Genomic DNA, 8,233 nt, shown 5'->3' on the forward strand with positions numbered 1-8,233 from the left:
CATTCCGCAGCAGCAGACAATTGCCGTCTGATAATAGCCCCAGCACGTTCCCTTTCAAATTAAGCAGTAGAAAAAACACTGCAATTAATACAGTTTACATTTTTAGCTTATATGCTCTTTGTACTGCTGATTTATAAAAACCAGGCTTAAAAAACAGGGATGCCTAAAATGTTGGCAGGGAGGCAGCCTGCGTCCTGAATCTAGGCCGAATTAATGTTACTTCATTGTTTAACTGAAAGAGAAAAGCTCAACTATAATCAACTCCTAGTCATCGCTGCAACAGCATTCTGCCAGCTAAGCAAGCTGAGGAAGAAGGGATGCAACCACTGCAAATGTATGAAAAATAAAGGATACCCTAAAGTTTACCATCTGTACACTACATAAGGACACAGCACTGAAATGTGGTTGCGTTATGTAAAGAGAAACGTTTTATTGCAGTGATCCACAGCAAACACACAACATCCAAAAGTGAAAGGCAGCTTCACATGACCCAGTGTTCTGCCTGTATTCTAACGACATTTGGGCATCTGGCTACTACTGCGTGTAAAGATACAAGTGAGTGGGATATAAAGGAACTGATATAAAAGCTGTCGACTCCAAAACCATCAACCTCAACGATGAATTATTATAATAATGCCTCACTTTGCACCCAGTCTCTGATCAATTCAAGAAAATACTTCCCACATTAAGTATAATGCAATCTAGCGCAATGACGTGAAGGTGAATTAACATTAGAGCTACCCTTTGGTTTGAGTACGTGCTACAAGCTGAAGCATTAGAAAGCACTGCTATTCCTCATATTACACAGATGGTGCAAGTTTCACCATTACACAACACAACCACCAGGTCAGGAGCGACTACAGTGCCTGTGCTCAGGCCTGGTCGCCCCCACGCTCCTGTGCTGCTCCCACCTGCCTGCCTGCTGTCGCTTCCTACCTGCTGCCGCTTCCTGTGTTCTTCGTGCTTGGCGACCAAGCCGCTGCTTGGCCGCCCGCCAGCACCAGCTTCTTCCCGCCGCTGCCTCCCTGCGGTCCCGCCCCCCGCCAGCCCATTTGCCGCCCCGCTCTCGCCAACCAGCTGCTCCACTCACCCGGCTCCCTACTTATGCTGCCCTCATGCACGCGCAGCGGTCACGCACAGCGGGTGCGCCGATTGTGCGCCGAAGGCGCGCCAAAGGGAAGCCCGTCTGCACCTGTCCGCGCCTGGACCGCGCCCAGCACCAGGACCCCTGGTCCCCACCGCCGATGCAAGACTACACGACAGACCTACGACGCCGCCACTCTCAACGCACTCAATGCCGGCCAGAACCCTGCCTGCTACCGAGCCACCCCAAGACGGACCAACGGACCCTTCACCTGCAAAGCCAGCAACCACCTGAAGTGCATCCTGCTGAACACCCGCTCCGTCCACAGGCACGCCGCGGAACTCTGGGACCTGCTCGACTCGACAGCACCGGACGTCGCCTTCCTCACCGAAACCTGGATGAACGCCTCCTCAGCGCCCGACGTCGCCACAGCCATCCCGGACGGATACAAGATCACCCGGAAGGACCGCGTCAACCAGACGGGAGGAGGCATCGCCATCGTACACAAGAACCCCATCCGCATCTCGACTAACTCCGACGAAACCTTGTCCGCCGCCGAGCACCTGCACTTCCAGATACACACTGACCCCAAGACCACCCTCCGAGGCACCCTCATCTACAGACCACCGGGACCACGCACACAGTTCAGCGAAGACATCGCAGACTTCATCAGCCCGCACGCCCTTCCCTCCACCGACTACATCCTCCTAGGGGACCTCAACTTCCACCTGGAGAACAACAACGACAGAAACACCACCGCCCTGCTGGACAACCTCGGACTCAAGCAACTGGTGAACACCCCCACCCACTACGCCGGCCACACGCTTGACCCCGTCTTCTCATCCAGCAAGCACGTCTCCTTCAGCCACGTCTCCTTCAGCCACGCCACCGGACTCCACTGGACCAACCACAGCTGCGTCCACTTCAGCTTCAGCAGAACTATGACCCACCACCATCTGCAACGGGTCCCCCGCCGCAGCTGGAGCAAGATCACCGCCGAGCAGCTCACCACCTTCCTCAACCAGAACACTCCCACCAGCACAACGGACCCCAACGAAGCAGCCAGCAACCTCACCAAGTGGCTGACCGCCTGCGCCGATGACCTCGCACCACTAAAGAACCCTCCCAGCAGACCAGGCAGCAAGAAAACCCCCTGGTTCACCGACGAACTCAAGGAATCCAAGAAGAACTGCTGCACCCTCGAGAAAGGCTGGCGGCTCGACCACACCACAGACAACAGGACCGCCCTCAAGCACGCCACCCGCAAACACCATCAGCTGATCCGCGCCACCAAGAAGACGGCACTCAAAGAACGACTGGACAACAACGCCCACGACAGCAAGGAACTCTTCAGCATCGTCAAAGAGTTCTCCAACCCCAGTGCCGGAATCAACGACATCACTCCCTCGCAAGACCTCTGCGACTCACTTGCCTCGTTCTTCCACCACAAGATCGCCGACATACACAGCAGCTTCGACGCACAGACCATGCACCCTACCACCGAACCAACACCCGCCACCACCACCCTCTGCAACTGGACCCCGATCAGCACCGAAGACACCACCCGCACAATGAACTCCATCCACTCAGGATCACCAACCGACCCGTGCCCACACCAAGTCTTCAACAAAGCTGACGCCATCATCGCACCCCATCTCCGAGACACCATCAACTCCTCCTTCCACACCGCCACCTTCCCGGGGAGCTGGAAGCATGCCGAGCTCACCGCCCTCCTGAAGAAACCAACGGCGGACCCCACTGACCTCAAGAACTACCGTCCCATCTCGCTCCTTTCTTTTCCGGCCAAAGTCATCGAGAAGACCGTCAACAAACAGCTTGCTGCCTTCCTCGAGACGAATGGATCCCTCGACCCCTCGCAGTCCGGATTTCGGGCCAACCACAGCTCCGAGACCGCCCTGATCGCAGCCACCGACGACATCAGAACCCTGATCGACAACGGGGAAACAGCGGCCCTCATCCTCCTGGACCTCTCCGCAGCATTCGACATGGTCTGCCACCGCACCCTAGTGAAGCGCCTCAGCAACATCGGAATCCGAGTAAAAGCGCTGGAATGGATCATCTCGTTCCTCACCGGAAGAACCCAGAGAGTCCGCCTCCCTCCGTTCAGATCCGAGGCCACCAAAGTCATCTGCGGCGTACCACAAGGATCCACCCTATTCCCCTATAAACCCACAACCCACTACGGAAAATAAATTAGTAAAATTAACATAATTATCAATTAATCAATTTAATAAAATTAATTCTCAATTAAAATGTAATTAATTACCAAATAACAATTATTTAACAATTAATTATAAATAAATAACACTACATAAATTAACATATTTAATTAATTATAATTAAATTACTTCCCACCCTATTCCCCTATAAACCCAAAACCCGCTACAGAAATTAAATTAGTTAAATTAACATAATTATCAATTAATCAATTAAATAAAATTGATTGGCAATTAAAATTTAATTAATTACAAAATAAAAATTCATCAACAATTAATTATAAACAAATACCAATAAATACATTTACATATTTAATTAATTATAATTAAATTATTTCCGACCCTATTCCCCTATAAACCCACAACCCGCTACAGAATTAAATCACGCAAAATTTAAATAACATTAAATTAATTAATTAAATTACATTATAACATAAATAAACACTTTTAACACATAAAATACACTATAATAAATTCGATATTATTAAATGTTCGATATTTTTATTAACCTATATTATGTACTTCGATATTTTGACTATATATATTTTAAAATTCGATATTACATTACTTACCTTCAAACCAATATTTTTGGTGTCTATATTTTGTCCATTCGATATTCTGTCCAGCCTATATTCTGTACGTGATATTATGTCCATTCGATATTTTGTCTGTTTACCAGTTGAATCTATTAGCATTGTATTATTTATCTGTTTTGAAAACAAATACATAAATAAAATGCATTGCCATTTACAATGCCAATGCCTTAAACTCCTGCAAATGCGATACGTATTGTATTGCAAATGCTTGTTCTTTTTTACTGTCTCTCGCAGCCAGGATATACCTGGACAGTAAAATAAATAAAAGGGACCCAAACATCCACTCTAAGTAGGGTGGATGGTCAAATGGCTTACTGATGATGCCACATACACTGTTGGGCAGTCAGAGGAAGTTTTACACTGATGGATTCAATTTTATTTAATCAGATTAAAATTCGAGATCTGCTCGACTCAAAATCAGATGGGTGAATCTAGAGTTTGGCAGACAGAGTACTCAGTCCCCTTGCAATGCAGTACCTGCCCGCCAAACACCAAATCAGCCTCAGAGGCCCACCTAATGCAAATCAGTTCTGACCCTGCTCATCATGGAACAGTCCACCCTGACTCTTGGTCATCTAACCTGCTCATCCTGCGGCCAACTGCTTTTTACTTGGAAAATTTGAGATTCACCCAAATCCCAGCCCCGAATCTCACTGACTAAGCTACGCCGCTGGTGGGGGCACAAGTGTAGCTCGCTGGTGATGGCATTAGTTTCAGCTAAAACCACGGCCAGCGGGGGCCAGAGAACTGGGCTGGCGCCGTAAAAGTACTATAACTAGGTTATGTTGTTACAAAGTTGTCACATGGTGTACGCCCACCAATCATGTAGCTTCTTAGCACTTTTCCTTACAGAGGTAAGTGTCTCTGATTTCAGACTTGCCGACAGAGAGTCATGCTTGGAGCTGTCCATAGACAAGCCTTGGCATTGGACAGTCTTGGCTACCAGGTATTCTGACCTGACACCTGGTAGCTGGTCCAAAGGAAAGGTGAGCAGGACTCCCGGAGGAGCGGGGAAGCGGGAAGCGAGACCGCCATCGCAGGAGCTCTCCCGGACGAGGAGGGAGACTACAGCTCCCAGCATCCATAGCGCGCCGGTTGCGCTGAAAAGCGAAGCGCCCGGCAAAGCCCCGGCCAAGGGCGGGCCCTTCCACGCGTGTCAGAGCCCGGAAGAAACTGGGCTGGGCCCCCCGCTGGGCCCCACCTCTGACGTTCAAAGAAACCCTAAGGTAAAGTGTTTTGCCCTGTGTTTACTTGACATTAATACTATCCACACGGGCCCCATGACACTAACATTACTCTGTGGTTCATCCTGGACTCCTCCCTCTCCATGACCAGACAAGTCAACGCCGTCTCCTCGTCGGGCTTCAATATCCTGCGCATGCTACGTAAGATCTTCCGGTGGATCCCCACCGAGACCAGGAAGACGGTCACCCAGGCCCTCGTCACCAGCCGTCTGGACTACGGCAACACCCTCTACGCCGGAACCACCGCCAAACTCCAGAAGAGACTCCAGCGGATCCAGAACACCTCAGCACGACTCATCCTGGACATCCCCCGTCACAGCCACATCTCCGGACACCTGAGAGATCTGCATTGGCTCCCGATCAACAAGAGAATCACCTTCCGTCTCCTCACACACGCACACAAAGCCCTACACAGCCAAAGCCCAGGATACCTCAACAGCCGCCTCAACTTCTACGCTCCCAAACGCCAGCTTCGTTCGTCCAGCCACGCCCTCGCCGCCGTCCCCCGCATCCGCAGAGCCACCACAGGGGGACGGTCCTTCTCCTACCTCGCCGCCAAGACATGGAACTCCCTCCCCACCCACCTCCGCCTGACCCAGGACCACCTCACCTTCAGGAAGCAACTCAAGACCTGGCTGTGCGAGCAGTAGCAGATCCCCCCCCCCCCCCAGCGCCTTGAGACCCTCTGGGTAAGTAATGCGCTATATAAATACGATGATTGATTGATTGATTGTGGTATCACAGACTGCACTAAGGCCTACAAACAGGATGAGCAAACGAGAGGGCCCGAGTGGGCACAAGTATAGCAGGGACACTTGACTCTTTTCTAACTAGGGCAACATCAGTCCTGGCGCATGAGATCGAACTGACTGAACACCGGTTATCATTGGAGCCTTTTAATCATAAAAGATCCTCATTGGGGGGAATATTGTCCCATAACATCCCAGACGAACCTCCGCTAATTAAAATGGTCAAGGAAAAAGACACAATTACGGGACCCACACCCCAAGAACCGGAACTGATTGGCACCTCACAAAGAGCTTCCCCAAGGGTGGCAGCCCTGAAAAGACTGCCAGGAAACAGTACCGATGTTGCGGTAAAGCATAGCTGCAAAATAGGCCCTGTAACAAAATCGGACGAAAACCGGCCCTGGCAAAGAGCTCGGTTGCACCCCCAGGGGGCTGGCCGAGCACTTTGCCAGGTCCGGTTTTTGGCTCTCAGTCCGGTCCTGCAGTAAAGAGAAAGAGGGGTGGGGCTCCACAAAGACCAAAACCAGCAAAAGCCCGAGACCGAATAAAAATGAGGAGGAGGAATTAATAGAATCAGCTCAGCGTGAGCCAAGTGGTTCGGAAACATTAAATACTGCCCTGTGCCCTCTGATGACTGAGGCTATGTGGCAGAGATTGGAAACATTGGTTTCCACTATGCTTAACCCCATCTCACTAAGATTAAGCCAGATAGAGGTGAAACTAACCAGCTTTGAATCCCAGGCCAAAGATAACTCTTGTGCATTAGAGGCATTACTAACAAAGGCTGGCCCAATGTTGGCCCCAGAGCCTCAAATTTTCCAGGAGAGACCCAGAACCGATACTAGTAAAATGGCCCCAAACACATTTCCCGCTACATCAAATAGGGCCCATCACCTAAGTGATAACTGGGAGGGAACAACCCCTAATTTTTTTTTTTTTCACAATAAAATTTCTGATATTTTTTCCTCCTTCAATTCCGCTCAGGGGACGGGGGAGAAGATTATCCCATTGTGCCCGCGCTCTAGTGAAGCTAGGCTTTGCTCCTTCAAACCTATCTCTCTAGGCACGGCCCTTCTGAAAATGCAAAAATGCAAATCAGGCTCGACTCTTGATCCGGTTCCCGCTGAATTGTTCACTTCCCTGGCCTGAGGTTCCGTGACAATTGTAAGTGGTGTTTTTGACTCGCCCGAATATGGTCGAGTCTGGTATCTACGAACCGCAAATGACGAGTTTAGTGGGTGTACGCGTTTTCGCTGTGCTAGCCTAAACCGTTTGTCTGTTTCGTGGGTTTCTTCATCTGAACCCACGGGTTCCATTTTAGATACAGCATCCATTTTGTTTCTTGCCCTCAAGTAGCCAGCGAACGGACACTGTCCGCTTCGTGACCCTGGGATTCCCAAGCTCTTGCGGAAGACACATGTTCCTTGGAGGGTGTCTTTATGATAAGGGGGATGACACTGTAAGGCAGATGGCCCAGCTCGAGGCTCATCTTGCGGTGCCGATCTATTGTCTCAGTTGTGCATTCATTAGGCATGTCTCCTTTGATCCCTGCAATCGTGTTTCCTGATACCACCCCCTTTACACTCTTTTCGATCTGTTCGCTATCCTCGTCTTCCTCTGCACCTGTTTCTGACTCTTCCTTGATTCGTTTACAGCTGAACGGAATGCACTAATGGTGGGAAGATGTATTTTTACAGTTGGGAACCGGCAAATGCTACTGTAATCATGTTCCGGGCTCTGAATACATGAAAGCGAGCCCCTATGAAATTTATTGTGGGAACCAGGTTGTAACCTTTTGTTTGCCATGTTATCATATGACGAAAAACTGTATAAAAGGAGCGATCCACAGATACAATTCGAAGCAGTCTCCGTGAACCTACATGTTATGTACTTCTCGTGCCTTCTGTGTTCCCTGCAGTAAATAAACCTCGAATCTTTGACGCCGAAGGAAGTGTCCCGTGTCTCTGTCATTTGTACGCCGGAACAGGTAACCCACGAAGGTTTCAGGTGTTATCCCTGGCACCGCTGGGTCTTAGAAAAACCCAGTCCTTCAGTTGGCGCCCAACGTAGGGCTGCATCAGCGGTACCGGGCCAAAGCCCGACGATCGTGAGGAACTTCGTGTGAAATCTCCGAGGGAAGGTGCACCCCGCTTCATCGATCCTGTTGTCGAAATAAGTGGCCTGAAGACTTTTCCCGCGAAGATCCCCGCCTCCTAACGGCTGCGACGGACTGCTGCCCTGACTGTAGACCTGTTTTGGCGCCTGGCGTAGACCTTGGTACAGCGAGACGATTGACGGGCCTTCCTGGTGACGCCATTGTTCT

The sequence above is a fragment of the Lissotriton vulgaris genome, chromosome 5 (genome assembly GCF_964263255.1).
Source record: "Lissotriton vulgaris chromosome 5, aLisVul1.2, whole genome shotgun sequence".
Taxonomy (NCBI): domain Eukaryota; kingdom Metazoa; phylum Chordata; class Amphibia; order Caudata; family Salamandridae; genus Lissotriton; species Lissotriton vulgaris.